This window comes from Mesoplodon densirostris, chromosome 5 (assembly GCF_025265405.1).
Source record: "Mesoplodon densirostris isolate mMesDen1 chromosome 5, mMesDen1 primary haplotype, whole genome shotgun sequence".
NCBI classification, from domain to species: domain Eukaryota; kingdom Metazoa; phylum Chordata; class Mammalia; order Artiodactyla; family Ziphiidae; genus Mesoplodon; species Mesoplodon densirostris.
The window spans coordinates 123072359-123094000 of record NC_082665.1 but is presented as its reverse complement, the minus strand read 5'-3'; the positions used below and the strand labels follow the sequence as shown (position 1 = coordinate 123094000).

The 21642-nt window shown below is 42.6% G+C and overlaps 1 protein-coding gene across 2 annotated transcripts in view; it reads left to right on the top strand.

The window, feature by feature from the left end:
• Positions 1 to 21642, top strand: part of RFTN1 (raftlin, lipid raft linker 1) — a 200673-nt gene that overhangs the window by 156383 nt on the left and 22648 nt on the right. The window lies entirely within an intron of this gene.

Sequence of the window (21642 nt, the reverse complement as noted above, 5' to 3'; positions counted from 1 at the left end):
GACCAGTCTCTTGTCCACCCAGCATCTGGCATGTTTGAAAATAGGGGACTGATTTCTGAATGCTCTCAAGTTGGCCCTAGAAGGACACAGGGTGGGCGTCGCTCCGAGGGGCCCTGCCAGACAGGGGGGTCTCTGTGCCAGAGGAGGACAGATGAGGAAGCAGCTCTTGGTGCAGAGTGCGGGGCACGGGAACCCGCCACACCCTTGTGCCCTTTGGCACTGCAGCCTGTGGCCAGTTCCCCGCCTGGACGGGGGTGGAGTGCCCCACGAGCACCGTTGCTTAGCCTTTGAGCCTTCAGCCGTTCTGAGGAGGCCTGGTGTGGGGAGCAGGGGTGCGGGGGGCAGCCTGCATCTGAGTAGGGATGGGAAATAGCTGCCTGAAAATGTGACAGAATAGAGTCCACAGAAAAACTGTAATAATCAGAAACAGGAATTCCAAAACCACAGCATCCAGGGCCAGTTAGGTTGGGGGCCGGGGGTCCTGCAGGCGTAAGTAGTGAGGAAGGTGAGGAGGTAGGTGATGACCTGCTTTGCTGTCAGTCTCCGCCAGTGAGTCCCGCCCGCCGTCGGTCCCAGTGAGCCTCCGTGCCCCTAACTGGAAATGGGGTGCAGAGGAAGTGAGGCTCTGTCGAAAATGCAGAGTCCAATGTGGGCAGGTCATGTCCCCCCTGGGGACCCTAAACTTCCACAGCTGTAAGATGGGGCGGTCCGTTCACCCAGCCTGCCACGTGTGGTAGATGCAGGATCTCAAGGACCCCGTCCGGACAAGCCCATGCTGGCTGCCCTGCACCCACAAGCTGCAGCACTCGGTTTGCTCTGTGACACAGGGCTGTATCAGCAAGCGATGCGTGGCTGCACCAGAAACACATTGCATGATTTTGCACATGCGATCGGCCACAGGGCCGTGGGGACGTGTATAAAATCCCTTGCTGTCTGCACATTAAAGTGGCTGTGAAAGGCAGACTTTGTGGCTTCCTCAATAAAGATGGTTTGATGGCAATGATCCAAAATTGCCTGAGAAAGTGGTTCTCAAAGTGTGGTCCCAGGACCAGTAGCAGCAGCACCTGGAAGTTGTTAGAGATGCAGATGCTTGGGCCCCACCCTGGACCTACTGAATGGGAAGCCCTGCGGGTGGGCCCGGACATCTGGGTTTTAACAGGCTCTCTAGGTGGTTCTGAAGCTTCCTCAGTTTTAAGAACTAGTGTCTGAAAGAATGGTACAGATGCCACTTTCCCCAGATGTCTATGGTCGTGTGATATTTGATGAAAAGGGTGATAGGAAAAGCATCCCAATGATTCGTCTTTCTTCAGCCTTTGAAATATTGAAATTTAAAAACGTGACCTTGATGCGTAACTGGAGGGAACGCCTACTATCTAAAAAGTCTGTGGGAGGGAATTCCCCGGTGGTCCAGTGGCTAAGACTCTGCACTCACAGTGCGGGGGGCCCCGGTTCCACCCCTGGTTGGGAAACTAGACCCCACATGCATGCCGCAACTAAAAATATCCCGCGTGCTGCAACTAGGACCCGGCACAGCCAAACAAATATAAAATATATAAATATATAAATATTTTAAGAAATAAAATGTCTGTGGGAGGGAGATAATGGTTACAAACTCAAGTAAGGACACGGTTGTCATTTTTTGCCCCTGTCAATTTTTTAAATGGTTATTTTTTTAAATTGAAGTATAGTTGATTTACAGTGTTGTGTTAGTTTCAGGTGTACATCAAAGTGATTCAGATATATATATATATATATATATATATATATATATATATATAAAGTATGTAGAATATATAAAGTATGTATATATATATACACACATATATATATATTCTACATACTTTATATATTCTTTTTCATATTCTTCTCCCTTATAGGCTACTACAGAATACTGCGTATAGCTCCCTGTGCTATACAGTAGGTCCTTGTTGGTTACTTATTTTATATATAGTAGTGTGTATATGTTCATCCCAAACTACTAATTTATCCCTCCCCACCTTTCCCCTTTGATAACCATAAATTTGTTGTCTATGTCTGTGGATCTATTTCTGTTTTGTATTTAAAGTTATTTATATCTTTTTTTAAGATTCTACATGTAAGTGATATCATATGCTATTTGTCTTTCTCTGTCTCACTTACTATGATAATCTCTAGGTCCATCCATGTTGCTGCAAATGGCATTACTTCATTCTTTTTTATGGCTGAGTAATATTCCATTGTATGTATACACCACGTCTTCTTTATCCATTCATCTGTCAGTGGATGTTCATCTTTCTTTCTCAAGGCATCCAGTAAATGCTTCCTGAATTGGGTTGAAAGCCTTTTGGTTCAGCCCAAGGGTAGACCAGTGTTTCTCAAAATTGAGCTTGTGTCTATCTGGAAAGCTTTTTAAAAGACACACGTCCAGGCTCTCCCCCCGAGTTTCCTATTCAGCCCACTGTGAGAATCAATCCCTGCCTTAGAGGAGCCACGTGTATGCAGCTGTTACCAGCACAGCCCAGCAGGGTCCAGTGTGGGGTGGGCTTGCCCCTGGCCCAGCAATTGGAAGAGCTCTGTCCGACCCCTGCTCTGACCCACAGACAGCTGCTCCTCTGCCTGTGCCTCGGGCTGTATGGGGGGGTGTCCAGCTCCCTCACCTCTATCCTCGAGACCATCCCCTTCCTCTCCTCCCCACCGTTATGGCCTCTGGGGAAGGCCTTTCCTGTTCAAGCCCTGGGCAGCTCCCTCTTGGCTTGTGGTTGATCCTGCTTTTCTGGCAGCCACTCTCCTCCTGGAGCCTCCCAGGGCTCTGACCACAAAGTATCTCGGACCAGCTTTTTCTCTTTTCTCACAGTTGGGATTGACTTGTCCCTTTCCTGCCCCTTTACTCCTCTGCCCATTAATATCCTCAAGCTCTGTGTGCAGATGTGCCAGTCTAATTAGGCCACATCTTCCTGGCTTTCCTCTCCCCTGCACCCCAGACCACACACACACACACACACACACACACACTTTCACAAGACAACCTACCTGGCTCTTTACAGCTCTGCAGACAGTGCGGTATGTTGGAAAGAGAATGTGGATTCTCGAGTCTGGCCCGGGAAGGCATCCTGCTCTCTTATTTCTTGCTGAGTGTATGAAAAGGAAACCACCCCGTCTTTGCTTTTCCATTTTTCAATTGTACAAATGGAGACACGGGTAACAACCTCTCGAAGTCGATGAGAATGAAAAGAGATAACGTATTTAAAAGTTGTGAATGTCGTACTTGCCATAGAGTAAGTAAATACTGTTTTCTTGTATCGGTCACCCGGGATCATCAATTGGAAAGATCCTCTGCCTATTGTGTTGACCTTGTTCCAAAAGCACAGAGGAGGCTGGGCTAGGGAACATGTGGAGTCAAATGCAAATAATTGCATTTTTCTCAGTTGGAAACCTATGGCCTAAAATTAAAGGCAGTTGTGAATGGGATGAAAGTCCATCCATAGGGTATTTATAACAGGTATTTGGCTTGTGCTCTATGAGTTTACAATCTAGAGTGTGAGCAGAAAGGGTGATTCTTTGAAAGGAAAGGGGGAAGCTACATAGACGGTTAGGTGAAGAGGAAGAGAGAGGCAGAGAAAGGGACTGTCATCTTCTCTCTGTCTGCACGTCCTTCAGCCTGACCGCGCAATGGACTTGGAGGATACCACCAGGAGCTTGTGAGCCACAGAGCCTCTCCATCCTCATCCCGCTGCCTGGACTGTCTTCTAGCTCACAAGTGCTTCCTGTGAAATTTGCCACCAGAACTGAACATAAAACAGTAGGGAAAGCGCTTTGAGTTGATGCAGTTGTCTTGGGAACTGGTGGGTTAACTGAAAAAGTCAATGAAAAAGAACCAAAGAAAATCATATTCAGAGGGAAGGATTAGGAGTTTGGGATTAGCAGATGCAAACTATTTTTTTTTTATTTCAAATACATATATGATTTTTCCAAGTCTCCAAGTATTTTTTTCTGTTAGTTTCTGCTCTATAACAAAGTGAATCAGCTACACATATACATATATCCCCATATCTACTCCCTCTTACGTCTCCCTCCCACCTTTCCTATCCCACCCTTCTAGGTGGTCACAAAGCACCGAGCTGATCTCCCTGTGCTATGTGGCTGCTTCCCACTAGCTAGCTATTTTACATTTGGTAGTGTATATATGTCAATGCCACTCTCTCGCTTTGTCACAGCTTACCCTTCCCCCTCCCCATATCCTCAAGTCCATTCTCTAGTAGGTCTGTGTCTTTATTCCTGTCCTGCCCCTAGGTTCTTCATGATCTTTTTTTTAGATTCCATATACGTGTGTTAGCATACGGTATTTGTTTTTCTCTTTCTGACTTACTTCACTCTGTATGACAGACTCTAGGTCCATCCACCTCACTACAAATGACTCAATTTTGTGTCTTTTTAAAGCTGCATAATATTCCATTGTATATATGTGCCACATCTTCTTTATCCATTCATCTATCGGTGGACACTTAGTTTGCTTCCATGTCCTGGCTATTGTAAATAGAGCTGCAGTGAACATTGTGGTACATGACTCTTTTTGAATTGTGGTTTTCTCAGGGTATGTGCCCAGTAGTGGGATTGCTGGGTCGTATGGTAGTTCTATTTTTAGTTTTTTAAGGAACCTCCATACTGTTCTCCATAGTGGCTGTATCAATTTACATTCCCACCAACAGCGAAAGAGGGTTCCCTTTTCTCCACACCCTCTCCAGCATTTATTGTTTGTAGATATTTTGATGATGGCCATTCTGACCGGTGTGAGGTGACACCTCATTGTAGTTTTCATTTGCATTTCTCTAATGATTAGTGATATTGAGCATCCTTTCATGTGTTTGTTGGCAATCTGTGTATCTTCTTTGGAGAAATGTCTATTTAGGTCTTCTGCCCATTTTTGGATTGGGTTGTTTTTTGTTTTTTTTTTTTTTGATATTGAGCTGAATGAGCTGCTTGTAAATTTTGGAGATTAATCCTCTGTCAGTTGCTTCATTTGCAAATATTTTCTCCCATTCCAAGGGTTGTCTTTTCGTCTTGTTTCTGCTTTCCTTTGCTGTGCAAAAGCTTTTAAGTTTCATTAGGTCCCATTTTTTAATTTTTGTTTTTATTTCCATTTCTCTAGGAGGTGGGTCAAAAAGGATCTTGTTGTGATGTGTGTCATAGAGTGTTCTGCCTATGTTTTCCTCTAAGAGTTTCATAGCTTCTGGCCTTACATTTAGGTCTTTAATCCATTTTGAGTTTATTTTTGTGTATCGTGTTAGGGAGTGTTCTAATTTCATTCTTTTACATGTAGCTGTCCAGTTTTCCCAGCACCACTTATTGAAGAGACTGTCTTTTCTCCACTGTATATTCTTGCCTCCTTTATCAAAAATAAGGTGACCATATGTGCGTGGGTTTATCTCTAGGCTTTCTATCCTGTTCCATTGATCTATACTTCTGTTTTTGTGCCAGTACCATATTGTCTTGATTACTGTAGCTTTGTAGTATAGTCTGAAGTCCAGGAGCCTGATTCCTCCAGCTCCGTTTTCCTTTCTCAAGATGCTTTGGCTATTCAGGGTCTTTTGTATCTCCATACAAATTGTGAAAATTTTTTGTTATAGTTCTGTGAAAAATGCCATTGGTTGTTTGATAGGGATTACATTGAATCTGTAGATTGCTTTGGGTAGTATAGTCATTTTCACGATGTTGATCCTTCCAATCCAAGAACATGGTATATCTCTCCATCTGTTTGAATCAGCTTTAATTTCTTTCATCAGTGTCTTATAGTTTTCTGCATACAATTCTTTTGTCTCCTTCCTTAGCTTTATTCCTATGTATCTTATTCTTTTTGTTTCACTGGTAAATGGGAGTGTTTCCTTAATTTCTCTTTCAGATTTTTCATCATTAGTGTATAGGAATGCAAGAGATTTCTGTGCATTAATTTTGTATCCTGCTACTTTACCAAATTCATTGATTAGCTCTAGTAGTTTTCTGGTAGAGTCTTTAGGATTCTCTATGTATAGTATCATCTCATCTGCAAACAGTGACAGCTTTACTTCCTCTTTTCTGATTTTGATTCCTTTTATTTCTTTTTCTTCTCTGACTGCCGTGGCTAAAACTTGCAAAACTATGTTGAATAATAGTGGTGAGAGTGAGCAACCTTGTCTTGTTCCTGATCTTAGAGGAAATGGTTTCAGTTTTTCACCATTGAGAATGATGTTGGCTGTGGGTTTGTCATATATGGCCTTTATTATGTTGAGCTAAGTTCCCTCTATGCCTACTTTCTGTAGAGTTTTTATCATAAATGGGTGTTGAATTTTGTCAAAAGCTTTTTCTGCATCTATTGAGATGATCATATGGTTTTTCTCCTTCCATTTGTTAATATGGTGTATCACATTGATTGATTTGCATATATTGAAGAATCCTTGCATTCCTGGAATAAACCCCACTTGATCATGGTGTATGATCCTTTTAATGTGCTGTTGGATTCTGTTTGCTAGTATTTTGTTGAGGATTTTTGCATCTATGTTCATCAGTGATATTGGCCTGTAGTTTCCTTTTTTTGTGACGTCTTTGTCTGGTTTTGGTATCAGAGTGATGGTGGCCTCGTAGAATGATTTTGGGACTGTTCCTCCCTCTGCTATATTTTGGAAGAGTTTTAGAAGGATAGGTGTTAGCTCTTCTCTAAATGTCTTGTAGAATTCGCCTGTGAAGCCATCTGGTCCTGGGCTTTTGTTTGTTGGAAGATTTTTTAATCACAGTTTCAATTTTAGTGCTTGTGATTGGTCTGTTTATATTTTCTATTTCTTCAAGGTTCCATCTCAGAAGGTTGTGCATTTCTAAGAATTTGTCCATTTCTTCTAGGTTGTCTGTTTTATTGGCATATAGTTGCTTGTAGAAATCTCTCATGATCCTTTGTATTTCTGCAGTGTCAGTTGTTACTTCTCCTTTTTCATTTCTAATTCTATTGATTTGAGTCTTCTCCATTTTTTTCTTGATGAGTCTGGCTAATGGTTTATCAATTTTGTTTATCTTCTCAAAGAACCCGGTTTTAGTTTTATTGAGCTTGGCTTTTGTTTCCTTCATTTCTTTTTCATTGATTTCTGATCTAATCTTTATGATTTCTTTCCTTCTGCTAACTTTGGGGGTTTTTTTGTTCTCCTCTCTCTAATTGCTTTAGGTGTAAGGTTAGGTTGTTTATTTGAGATATTTCTTGTTTCTTGAGGTAGGACTGTATTGCTATAAACTTCCCTCTCAGAACTGCTTTTGCTGCATCCCATAGGTTTTGGGTCATCATGTTTTCATTGTCATTTGTTTCTAGGCATTTTTTGATTTCTTCAGTGATCTCTTGGTTATTATGTAGTGTATTGTTTGGCCTCCATGTTTTTGGATTTTTTACAGAATTTTTTCCTGTAATTGATATCTAGTCTCATAGCGTTGTGGTCAGGAAAGATATTTGATATGATTTCAATTTTCTTAAATTTACCAAGGCTTGATTTGTGACCCAGATATGATGTATCCTGGAGAATGTTCCATGAGCACTGGAGAAGAAAGTGTATTCTGCTGTTTTTGGATGGAATGTCCTATAAATATCAATTATGTCCATCTTGTTTAAAGTATCATTTAAAGCTTGTGTTTCCTTATTTACTTTCATTTTGGATGACCTGTTCTTTGGTGAAAGTGGGATGTTAAAGTCCCCTACTATGATTGTGTTACTGTCGATTTCCTCTTTTACGGCTGTTAGCATTTGCCTTATGTATTGGGGTGCTCCTATGTTGCGTGCATAAATATTTACAATTGTTATATCTTCTTGGATTGATCCCTTGATCATTATGTAGTATCCTTTTTGTCTCTTCTAATAGTCTTTATTTTAAAGTCTATTTGGTCTAACATGAGAGTTGCTACTTCAGCTTTCTTTTGATTTCCATTTGCATGGAATATCTTTTTCCATCCCCTCACTTTCAGTCTGTATGTGTCCCTAGGTCTGAAGTGGGTCTCTTGTAGACAGCAAATATATGGGTCTTGTTTTTGTATCCATTCAGCCAGTCTATGTCTTTTAGTTGGAGCATTTAATCCATTTACATTTAAAGTAGTTATGGATATGTATGTTCCTATTACCATTTTCTTAATTGTTTTGGGTTTTTTATTGTAGGTCTTTTCCTTCTCTTGTGTTTCCTGCCTAGAGAAGTTCCTGTAACATTTGTTGTAAAGCTGGTTTGGTGGTGCTGAATTCTCTTAGCTTTTGCTTGTCTGTAAAGGTTTTAATTTGCCCGTCGAATCTGAATGAGATCGTTTCTGGGTAGAGTAATCTTGGCTGTAGGTTTTTCCCCTTCATCACTTTACATATGTCCTGCCACTCCCTTTTGGCTTTCAGAGTGTTTGCTGAAAGATCAGCGGTTAACCTTATGGGGATTCCCTTGTATGTTATTTGTTATTTTTCCCTTGCTGCTTTTAATATTTTTCCTTTGTATTTAATTATTGATAGTTTGATCAATATGTTACTTGGCATGTTTCTCCTTGGATTTATGCTGTATGGGATTCTCTGTGCTTCCTGGACTTGATTGAATATTTCCTTTCCCATATTAGGGAAGTTTTCAAGTATAATCTCTTCAAATATTTTCTCAGTCTCTTTCTTTTTCTCTTCCTGTTCTGGGACCCCTATAATTCGAATGTTGGTGCATTTAATGTTGTCCCAGAGGTCTCTGAGACTGTCCTCAATTCATTCTTTTTTCTTTCTTCTGCTCTGCAGTAGTTATTTCCACTATTTTATCTTCCAGGTCACTTATGAGTTCTTCTCCCTCAGTTATTCTGCTATTGATTCCTTCTAGAGAATTTTTAATTTCCTTTATTGTGTTGTTCATCATTGTTTGCTCTTTAGTTCTTCTCAGTCCCTGTTAAACGTTTTTTGTATTTTCTCCATTCTATTTCCAAGATTTTGGATCATGTTTACTATCATTACTCTGAATTTTTTTTCAGGTAGACTGCCTATTTCGTCTTCATTTGTTTGGTCTGGTGGGTTTTTACCCTTCTCCTTCTTCTGCTGTGTGTTTCTCTGTCTTCTCATTTTGCTTAACTTACTGTGTTTGGGGTCTCCTTTTCGCAGGCTGCAGGTTCATAGTTTCCATTGTTTTTGGTGCCTGCCCAGTGGCTAAGTTTGGTTCAGTGGGTTTTGTAAGCTTCCTGGTGGAGGGGACTGGTGCCTGTGTGCTGGTGGATGAGGCTGGATCTTGTCTTTATGATGGGCAGGACCACGTCTGGTGATGTGTTTTGAGGTGTCTGTGACCTTATTATGATTTTAGGCAGCCTCTCTGCTAATGGGCGGGGTTGTGTTCCTGTCTTGCTGGTTGTTTGACATAGGGTATACAGCACTGTAGCTTTCTGGTCGTTGAGTGGAGCTGGGTCATAGCATTGATATGGAGATCTCTGGGAGAGCTTTCACCATTTGATATTACATGGAGCTGGGAGGTCTCTGGTGGACCAGTGTCCTGAACTCGGCTCTCCCACCTCAGAGGCATAGGCCTGACACCCAGCCAGAGCACCAAGACCCTGTCAGCCACATGGCTCAAAAGAAAAGGGAGAAAAAAAGAAGGAAAGGAAGAAAAAATAAAATAAAAATAAAGTTCTTAAAATAAAAAATAAAAATAAATTATTAAAAATAAAAATAATTAAAAAGTAATGAAAAAAGAAAGAAGAGAGCAACCACACCAAAAGTCAAATCCACCAATGATAACATACTATACTAAAACCTATACTAAAACTACACTAAAAAAACAAAAAGAAAAAAAAGGACAGACGAACCCAAAGACAAATGGTAAAAGCAAAGCTATACAGACAAAATCACACAAAGAAGCATACATATACACACTCACAAAAAGAGAAAAAGGAAAAAAATATATATATCTTTTGGGAAGTCTGAGGTCTTCTGCCAGCATTCAGTAGGTGTTCTGTAGGAGTTGTTCCACATGTAGATGTATTTCTGATGTATTTGTGGGGAGGAAGGTGATCTCCACGTCTCACTCCTCCACCATCTTGAAGGTCTCTCTCACCACAAGTTCAGATGCAAACTATTATATATATAGGATAGATAAACAACAAGGTCCTACTGTATAGCCCAGGGAACTATATTCAATATCCTGTGATAAACCATAATGGAAAAGAATATACATATGTATAACTGAGTCACTTTGCTATACAGCAGAAATTAACACAACATTGTACATCAACTATACTTCAATTACAATTTTTAAAAAGAAAAGCATATTCACATCTTACACATTTTAATATAAAATATGTAAGTACACATCCACGTGCCAATCTTTTTGAGTTTGGGGTCTGCTGATTAGAATCCCATTTCATTCTTCTTTTATCAACCAAAGTGTGCAGTCGCTGATGGCCAGCGTTAGTGTCTGTAAAGAGTAGCAAAGGGATTTGACTGCAGAATCCTTCTGTTTTCATGATTTTTTTTCCTGGTCTTTTCCAGCCCCCTCCGCCCCACCAGACAGTGGCCACAGTTGTTATTTTTAAGCAACTGTCCTTTGTCAGGTTTCTTCAAAGCATTCTATCTAGTTTTCCTGGAAACAACTTCTTTGCACTTCCTATCCGTTTTAAATAATTTAAATTAAGACATGTAGCTGTGGTCATGGGTCTAACTGACCTGAACAGGTGTGGGAGCATGGAAGACTTACCCTGGAAGTGCTCACCTGCACAGCATCCTGGGATCCGAAGGGCATCGTGAAGAGCAGCCCACTACCTGCAAGGACCTGGTCTCGCTACAGCTGGACCTGGGCTTCTGCTAGTGCAGCTGGAAGTTGAATGGACTTTGGGGGCACCTGTTACAGCCTGTGAACACCCACAGTTCTCATCCCGTGAGGCGCTGTTGTCAGGTGTTGTCTCCATCCTCCATGTGTGTGTTCAGTCTGCTGTTGAATCGCCTCCCATTGGTTTCTGCCCATTTTTCCAGCCTGCTGAGACATTTGTGATCATGACGGTATCATCTTGCGTCTGGGGGATCGTCCCAGCCCTGGCTTCTCTGAGCATTCCCTACATAGGGTTGCTTCTGTCTGATCCAGTGTCCAACGGGTGGATGGAGGACATGGTCCTTTGGCATGCTGTTGGAATCTCTCCTCCAGGCCCTAATGTGGCCCCAGCCCCGTTTGCAGAGGTTTCATGTGGCCCTGTCATTCCACCCAGCGGTCACCATCTTGTCCCTGAAGGACTCATGAGAGGCTTGGTAAGAGGCATCTCTGTAATTGGAACCCACTCTGGTGTACACTCCACCCCACCTGTCCCACAACCCTATCCAGCAACCTGTATGTCCCCCTTTTTCTGCATGGACATCCGCAGCCTTCTGGGCATCAGTCTTCTGTTTCCAAGGGCTCCTGACCATCCATGTAATGGTCCACACTGGGATTTGCCAGGGAGTAACGTCAATGTCTGCGGTGTCTAGAATTCACCACCTTCTGCTCCGACAAGGGAGCCAATATTTGTTCCTTTTAAACCATCTGGCATTTTTTCTCATTGCCACAATTTCTCCAAGATAATTATTTTGGTTCTGAGATCATAGCCTTTAGTGCCAAAGATAGCAGGTCTCTGCCTTGTTCCTGTGGTACAGAAGATTTTCCCGTGGATGATCACTGCCATGAAAGGACCAGGCCCGCCCTCCCAGGTGGTAACGCCACTCCTTCTAACTCAGAGCAAACCGCAGCTCAGATGAGTCTGCCAGTGGCTGGGACAACAGAATGTCTATTCTCCCAGCTTTCACTTTGATCAAGTTCCTTGCATCTACCTTTGATAGTGACATGCCAGTGTGCTGAGCACCTTTTCCTTAACATGGAATTCTTCTCGGCTTGATGAATTTTAAATTCGTCATTTAAAAAATTGAAGTTTGCTTGGGAGGGCAGGTTGCCAACTTCTATGAAAAATTTTCAATGCCCACCCCTACGCAAGTCCACACCTCACGTCCATCTCTCTCTTTTTTTTTTTTTCTGCATTACGCAAGCCTCTCACTGTCGTGGCCTCTCCCGCTGCGGAGCACAGGCTCCGGACGCACAGGCTCAGTGGCCATGGCTCACGGGCCCAGCCGCTCTGCAGCATGTGGGATCCTCCCGGACCGGGGCACGAACCCATGTCCCCTGCATCGGCAGGCGGACTCTCAACCACTGTGCCACCAGGGAAGCCCACATCCATCTCTTTTGGAGAAACAGAGGCATGTTCACAAGAATGCTGATACCAGGACATGGTTTCAGCATTATTAGTAACAGGAAAAAGGAAATAAGGTGCACGTCCATCAGTAGCAGAAGGGTTAAATAGTGGATGGTGCATCCTTACAGTAATGTATGCAGTCATTCTGTACAGACTGACACGGAAGGAACTCCATGAAATGTTGTCCAGTGGGGAAACAAGGTGCAGAAGAACCGTGATGGTTAATTTTATGGGACAACCTGGCCAGGCTGTGGTACCCAGTTGTTTGGTCAAGCACCAATCTAGATGTTACAGTGAAGGTGTGTTTTAGATGCGATTAACATTCAAATCAGTAGATTTTGAGCAAAGCAGATGACTAACCCTCCATAATGCGAGTGGGCCTCATCCAGTCAGCTGAGACATCAAGAGAGGGCCAGCTCTGCAGACTTTGAACTTGCCAGCCCCCCAATCGCATGAGTCAATTCCTCCAAATCAATCAATCTATCTGTCCATCTCTCTGTGTCTCTGTCTCTTTGTCGCTATCTATCTATCTGTTTAAAAGTCTGTCTCTCTATTCTCTATCCATTCTGTTGGTTCTGTCTCTCAGGAGAACCCTGACCAGTACAGAGATACCCTCACCAGTGTGATGCCATTAATGGGGAAAAAAACTTCACAGAATAATATGATGTATATTGTGTGGGAATATGTAAATGCAGAAAAAGGTCTGGAAGAGCGGCCACCAAGCTGATGATGGTGGCTACATGTGACTTGGCATGGAAGCGTGGAAGGCAGCTTTATCTGGAATATTTTCATTTTTATGTAGAGAAATACTCACTTTACTTGGGTAATTAAAAGTTCATTTTTAGATGATAGCTAGTTCTGTCTCCCCATAGCCTTTCTTCTCTTAGGTTTTAGGTGTACTTATTTTCTCCTTGTGGAAAATAAAGTAAAATAGGAGTTGAGTAATTCCACTTTCTCTTGTCTTCCACCTATTTATTTTTCTTGTACAACTTCTTGTTTTGAACATAATTTTTTATTGAAGTATAGTTAATTTACAATGTTTCAGGTGTACAGCAAAGTGATTCAGTTATATATATATTCTTTTTCAGAGTCTTTTCCATTATAGGTCATTACAAGATATTGAATGTAGTTCCCTGTGCTATACAGTAGGCCCTTGATGTTTATCCCTTTTATATATAGTAGTGTGTATCTGCGAATCCCAAACTCCTAATTTATCCCTTCCCCACTTTCCCCTTTGGTAACCATAAGTTTCTTTTCTCCGTCTGTGGGTCTATTTCTGTTTTGTAAATAAGTTCATTTGAATCATTTTTTTAGATTCCACCTATAAGTGATGTCATATGTGGTGGTCATGGGTATCAATCAGGATGCTTTCCACTGTCAAGGCAGAGTATCCACCTGGCAGTGGCTTGAACAGTAGGGATTTGTCATTGCATCTCACCAGGCAGCAAGTCTGGAGGAAGGTGGGGGGTTGCAGCATCATCTTTTTCAGCGGCTTGAGGACATCATCAGGGACCTGGGGACTGTCACCTTCCGCATCCCGGTCCTCAGCTTGTCTGCTAGGTCTCCCCTCAGGACCCTAATCCCAAGGTGGCTGCAGCAGTTCCCAAGCATCTCATGGGAACATGATGACAGTTGGAAAGAAGGGGGCATTTCCTGCCATGTGCTATTTTTTATTAGCAAGTAAGACCTTTCCCAGGAACTCCCAAGCAGAGTTTCCCTTCTGTCCCATTGGCTGGGTCACAGACCCACGTCACTGTCAAGATCATGGTGAGCTGGGCTGGAGAGGGTGTCAGCCAGGAAGGCGGACCTGGGCTATTGGCCTTGGCAACCAACAGTTTGCCACTGAGTGGGACAGAAGGCAGGGATGCTCCTAGAAGTATTTTAAAGAAGACTAAACTTGGAGTTGGGGACAGCTCAGAGAGTGGATGACAAAGGAAGAATTTGACTTTTACTCTCTGTCTGCACTCTTTTTCTTCCATAATCTCAATGGTCCCGTTTTCTCAGATTCCCATATTTCACTTCCTATGCAAAATTTAGTCATACAAGTAAGTTAGGCCTTTTAAAAATTTATTCAGCGAATAAATATTGAGTTCCTACTGTGTGTCAGCCACTGTGAAAACATGATGAATGGATTCAATCCAGGCAGGAAGGATTGATTCCTTTAACTGGGGGGAAGAGGTGCAGTCATTAAAAATGAATGCTCACCCCCTGGTCTTTCCACACCCGTAAATAACTTCTCTTCCTTGTCAGGCTTCCTGAGGGGTGGTGAGAGACCATAAATCACCAAGAACCTTTTAAGGCTGATGAGAGGGGAGAGGCAAGTGTGTGGTCTGGTGAAGACCATGGGGCAAAGCGAATTTAGAGCCTGGCTGCAGAGGAAGAGAGAGTGAAGGAAATCATCACGTTTTCAGAATCATGGGACGAATGCATTTTTTAAACAGTAGTATGCTTTAAAACATCCAGTGCATGACAAAAAAGAGGCAACCCTCAATGTGATAAGAAGGGCTTTATCTTTAGGTTTTTCCAATGTGTTTGGGATTAGAAGGGTGACGAATGATTCTATAAGAGTTTTAAACACACACACACAATTTATTGTCTTACAGTTTCTGAAGGTCAGAAGTCAGGGTGAGCTCAACTGGGTCCTCTCCTTTGGGTCTCATTAGGCTGAAATCAGGGCTTGGCAGGGCTGTGTTCCTCATTGGAGGCTCTGGGGGAAGAATCTGCTCCCAAGCTCTTCCAGGTTGTTGACCAAATCCAGCTCCTTGTGGTTGTAGGACTGAGGTCCTTGCTTCCTTGCTGGCTGCCATCCAAGGGCTGGTTTTGCTCCTGAGAACTGCCTGCATTCCTTCTCATGACCCCTATAATAATTTTTTAAATGCATAGACAGCCTGGGGGCCACAGGTGAGGACAGGGCAAATGGTTCTGCAAGAACTTAGTATATTAAATCAATGAGTATAGAGGGTTGGAGGGTGTTCTTGTAGTTAAGTGATCATTCATCACCCTTCCTTGGAATTTGTCCTTTTTAAATTCACTTGGCAAGAACTTTAGCAAGATGAAATACAAAGGAAGGGCCTGCTTCCTTTGGAACTGCTTAAGGGGCTACACTCAGTATGAACATCTTTAATTGGATGGGGGTCTTTCTTTGTGGGCCCTATGATGCCATCCTGTGCCTTGTCCTGTTTCACGTCATTTTCAGTGGCTCGTGTAGAGACATAGATGATGGGGGACCTGTGGGAGGCCGTGGAGTATACTGGATGGCCGTCAAGATCCAAAGAACAGGGATGCTCTTGGGCTCCACAAAAACATTTCAGTTGGGCACAGTGTGGGTGGGGGAGGGAAGAATTGAGGGAATTGTTGAGAGCGGGGAGTGGGGAAGATTCTGGACAACCCACCCACGTCAGTGGGAACCAGAGCTGCTTTTTCTGAATCTATCTGCTTTTACATATTGGGCTTCTAAATTAGATTACATTGATGTTTGTGGAAAGCCTCCCACTACTTTTTCAAAAACGGAAAAGAAACAAAACAAGAAGCCTTGAAAATTACTTACCTAATCCAGCTTCTTTTTTGAGTAGGTTTCCCTGATTTCTTAAACTCCTTCCAATCTCATTATCTACTAGTTTATCAATGTTAGGTCAAAACCAGCCCAATAAAATGTAATGGGATACATTTAAGTATAAAAAAATCAATTGTATTTAAGTGCAAAAAAATCAATAACACAGCATGGAGAATACCTGATTTGAAAGCAATTGTAATGAATAAGTTTAATTCAGGTGAACAGTGTACCGACTACTCCTCTCCAAATACTCCAAATGCTCTGAGCTGTGACCGAGTGGGGTTTTCCAGATCACACCCTGGTTACTTGTCCCTCCATTTGTGTTCTCTCCTGCCCTCTGCTGAGTCCCCCCTCGACGTTTGAGGTCCTTGCCCTTCCTGGCCCAACTCTTTGTGACATCATCTTTGACGCTGGATTTGCACTCCCTTCCTTTCAGCACTTTTGGCACCATGTTCCACCTTCCTTAGAGCTATTTAATTTTTTAAAAAATTTATTTTATTGAAGTATAGTTGATTTACAATGTCGTGTGATTTTCTTCTGTACAGCAAAGTGATTCAGTTATACGTATATATGTCTACTCTTTTTCATATTCTTTTCCATTATGGTTTATCCCAGGGTACTGAATATAGTTCCCTGTGCTATACAGTAGGACCTTGTTGTCTATCCATTCTACATATAATAGTTTGCATCTGCTAACCCCAAACTCCCACTCCATCCCTCCGTTCCCACCCCTTCCCCCTTGGCAACCACAAGTCTGTTGTTCTCTATGTCTGTGAGTCTATTTCTGTATCATAGATAAGTTTATTTGTTTCATAATTTAGATTCTTTCTATGTCTGGCCTACTGCACTTAGTATGATAATCTCTAGGTCCATCCATGGTGCTGCAAATGACATTCTTTCATTCTTTTTATGGCTGAGTAATATTCCAGTGTGTGTGTGTGTGTGTGTGTGTGTGTGTGTGTGTGTTTGTGTGTATCACTTCTTCTTTATCCATTCATCTGTCAGTGGACATTTAGGTTGTTTCCATGTCTTGGCAATTATTGTAAATAGTGCTGCTATGAATAGTGGGGTGCCTATATCTTTTCAAATTATAGTTTTGTCTGGATGTACGCCCAGGAGTGGCATTGCTGGATCATATGACATAGAGTTATTTAATTTTTTAATTGCTCTGTGAACTCCTCGAGTCAGGGACTAGCTGTTTCTAATGTTCATGTTCCCTGGATCCAAATTAATTCCTTTTGTGTTACAAGTTTCATCAAACACTGGTTGCGTGGATATGAAACAACATGAGATTATTGCTATGGGTAAAAGATAACTGGCCATATTATGAAATGCACACAGCGGGTGCTTATCTTCTGTTTTCCAGTGTGATACCGGTTGACTGGGAGTCTTATGCCTACCACACTGCTGTATTTGACGAGAAACACAGACGGATTCGGGGGTGGATAGCAATGGAGGACATGCCTGGAAATGGTTGAAGTGGTTGTGTTTATTTTGGAGGAAGAACAAACAAGGGCAATCAGGAAGCTGGTTCCACATCTTCGAAGGGCAAACCTCTGATAAAGGGGATAGACTCTGTTTTCCTTAGTTGCAAGGGGAAAATCAGGATCCTTTGGAGAGTTTTGTGGAACCATCTGGCAGTGGAAGTAGGTGGGGCGTGAGGCTGTCAACTCCCAGGTATCAGGGTGATTCACATGTTCAGTTTACCATCTCTCAGGGGTGATGGAGGTGGCCTTTCTGTTCTGGGCAGGAAGCACTAGAACAGTGCTTCCCAAACCTTGTTGATCCTCAGGATCACCTGGGGATTTGATATGAATACACATTCCCCAGCACCAGCCCTGGCAGTCAGTAGGTCTGGGGGTGGAGATTAGGATATGCATGTTAAAAATCCAAGCAGGAGCCACTGAACGGAGAAACACCCTGATTGCTTCCAGCTTTAATAAGCTGGGACGCATGGGTCAACTATTGCTTTTAAGTCAGTGGCCTCTTTGAGGCAAAATTATTAAACATCCTCTTCAACTATGGTGGAAGGGAGGATTCACTTTGCAAATTAGACAAGAAGGCTCAGAAGCTAGTCTAATGAGGCCAAGACATCTGTTCTTAAATTTTTATAACTTTTTTTTCTTATTGCAAAAGTGATGCATGGACAGTTCCTCAAAATGTTAAGCATAGTTACCATATGACCAACCCAGTAATTTTACTCTAAGGCACATATCCAAGAGAAATAATAGCAGCATTATTCATAATATCCAAAAAGTAGAGACAATCCGAATGCCCATCAAGTGTTGAATAAATAAAATATGTACAATGGAATATTATTCGTACAATGGACTATTATTCAGCAATAAAAAGGGATGGAGTACTAATACATGCTACAACACAGATGAACCTTGAAAACATTATGTTAAAATGAAAGAAGCCAGGTACAAAACATAGCATATTGTATGATTCCATTTATATGAAATGTCCAGATTAGGCACATCTATAGAAAGTAGATTGGTGGTTGCCTAGGGGTGAGGATGGGGGGAAAAAGAGTGACTGCTAATGGGGACAAGAATTTGGGGGGAGGTGATGAAAACGTCCTAAATTTGTACTGTGGTGATGGTTGCATAACTCTGTGAATATATTAAAAACCATTGAATTGTGTACTATAAACAGGTGAATTTTTAGATATGTCAGTTATTCTTAAGGTGTTTTTAAAAAATGACACATGTAATTGAAGACAGTTTAGAAAATACAAATAAGGAAAAGGAAGCAAAAATCATCCCACTTTCATCATAACTGAGACGACAGTCACATATTGGTATGTATTCTAGTATATATTCTGTCTACATTTGCATATATTTTTTAAAAATGGGATTATTTTGTTCACACTCTTTCTATCTCATCATTTTAAATGGCTGTAGAATATTGGTATATGAGCCATCGTATTTTAATTTATTTAATTAGTTTTCTATTGGTAGATTTTAGATGGTTTCCATTTTTTGCTCTTGTACATCATGAATATTCTCTAGCTTTATCATTGTGCTTCGTATCACATTTTGGCTTAAAGGTCCATACTTTTTAAAGCTAGCTATTTTGTATCCCATGGAAACAAGTTTTACTTTTGATTTCACCTTAAAAATGCTTGATGCTGTCCAGAAGGGGACATGGGTCAAGAATGTGAGGATCATCACAAAGACATCACCCTATTTAAAACCGATTTAGGCTACAAAATTGTGCAGAGTCACCCTGCCATATGAAGGCAAAGTCACACTGAAAGAAGCAGGTAGACTTGTCTCTATTAAATGATAGATGTTTTGTTTTCCAGTCTGTATCAGTTAGTTCTTGCTGTATAACAAACCATTCCAAACTTCACAGCTTCAAATGACTGTTTATTGAGCTCATGATTCTTTGGGTCAGCTGAGCAGTTCTTCTGCTCTGAAGCAGTTTAGCTGATCTCTCCTGGGCTCTCTCATACATCAGGTGACGGCCAGAGGATCCAGGGTTGGCCTCCCTCACGTGTCTGACAGTTGGCTGGCTGTTGGCTGGGCCAGAAGGCGCTGTGTATCTTAACATCTAGTAGACTCGCCCAGACTTCTTCACAGTAGGGAAGTCACAGGGTCCCTGAGAGCCCCAGTGTGCTAGCTTACTTACTTCATGCTTTGGTTTGCATCATATTTGTTAATATCCTATTGATTTGTTAATATCCTTTTAATAGCCAAAGAAAGTCACAAAACCAAGCTCAGATTCAAGAGGTGGTGAGATAGATATTATCTCCTGGTAGGACCATCTGCATCACAGTGCAGGGGCACAGATGCAGGATGGGGATGGATTTGTGTGTGGCCAGTTTAATAATTTTACCAATCTTTGCTAAAGCATCCAGTAGCCTTAGTGGTTGGTGACCAATGTGGTTCTGCATTTAATTTTCATACATGAATATACTTCCAACTTCCACATGCAGAAAGGTCAGAAGGATGGTACCACAACATCCTGGCAGATTAACTCCCATTTTGAATGGTAAACTCACGTCTCATTAGTGTTGGATGTGATTTACAGCAATTTTGATAAGATTTTGAGCATATAAGACAGCGGTGGCAGAACCTACCCCAGAAATGCAAGGGAAGGTGCATTCATTCATTCACTCATTTTGTGCCAGACACTTCCCTAGTTGCTTGGGATTCATTGAGAATAAGACAAACCCCTTGGCTTCCCTGGTGGCGCAGTGGTTGAGAGTCCGCCTGCCGATGCAGGGGACACGGGTTCGTGCCCCGGTCCGGGAGGATCCCACGTGCCGCGGAGCGGCTGGGCTCGTGAACCATGGCCGCTGAGCCTGTGCGTCCAGAGCCTGTGCTCCACAATGGGAGAGGCCACAGCAGTGAGAGGCCCGCGTACCAAAAAAAAAAAAAAAAAAAAGACAAACCCCTTGCTTTGTGGAGAATGCATTCCAGTGAAGGAGATAGTAGTAAATAGATAAGCTAATCAGTGTTAAGAAGTGATCAATATGATGAAGTGATAGTGCAGGGGACAGAGGGTAATAGGGGGGTTTTCTTCAGGACCCCATGTAGAGTTGGCTGATCTCTCTGAGGCCATTTTCATTTTCTTGACCTTGGTTTTCTGTTCATCAGCTCCTCTTTTGGTGGGTCACAACCCAGGTGCTGATGGAAACCCAACAGTGCGTCTGTGACAGGCTCTGGTGCGTCTATCTCCAGGCTGTAGTGGAGCAGGAAACCAGAGAGAATGGAAGAACCCTGGTGACAGGGGAGCTGACAGTCAGGGGTCTGACATGTCCTGAAGGCTGGATATTCCCGCTGGTGGTTCCCAGCACCTCGGGAGCCCTAGTAGAAGTCCCCTTACCAGGAGCAGGGTCCCCAGAGGACACACTGAGGGACTCGTGCAACATAATTTGGCTTGAGGGAGAGGGTCCAGTTAGCATCCTGGTAACCATGGCAACAAGAGGCCAACAATTGGGTCACCATCGAGAGAATATTGACCAGAGAGAATACTGACCGAATGCTGAAGTGGGACCGTGGCCCCTTGAATTTACCAGATGGAGAAAGTCAGGGAGGGAAAATGTGCTGAATGTTCTACAACATTACTGTCTTTTCAGAGTGACTGTGCTTTGTGGCTCCGACTGCTGCTGGCCTGCCCTTAACCCTTAGCTTCCATTGCCGCTTCTGCTAGGATTTTGAAGCAGCCTTTGTTCAGGGACATCATCTGGGCTAACGCTTTATGATTATTGGTAAGCAGTCAGGAATCCACTGTAGTTGAAGGTGATAACTTTGATGTAGTTTTAAGTTCGAGAGTTTTTGCTGGCACACGTCCCCACCCCCTCCCCAGTCCAGAGTAAATCCCTTTTAATTATATACTGTGGGAAAGCTCTTTTTAAATCCTCTTTTTTCTAGGTTGTAGATATGGTGGAAAAATAAGAAAGAAAGGCTAAAACTATGATCCCTCATTTACCTCATGTTGTCTAAAGACAAAGTGACAGATCCCATTTATTCCCAGAAAGTCTAATTTCCTCTCACTCCTCAAAGCAAGCGGAAGGGACTTGGCAAGTCCCTGGATGGAGAAAATGTTTCTTGTTCAATTGTTATCAGACCAAGCTGTTTCCAAGTCTGCCTGCCGGAGAGGATGCGCTCACCCCAATGCATTCAGTGTGTGTGTGAAATGTCAGCTTCTGGAGGATGCACGGCTCGCGCTGTCCCAGTATGAGGTCCCGCAGAGCAGCCCACAGGATGTCACGGCTTTGAGTCGCTTAACTGTTTGCGCTCAGAACGGCAGCAGCATCTTCTCCTACTAGTGGTCAGAGTCTGCCCCAGCCGTGCCCCCTTCACCTTGAAACGTCCAGCATCTTTGCCTGCAGCGTAATCTGGGAGCCCTTTGCTGCCACGCACGTGGCGTGATTCTCACGCTGTCGAGCAGGC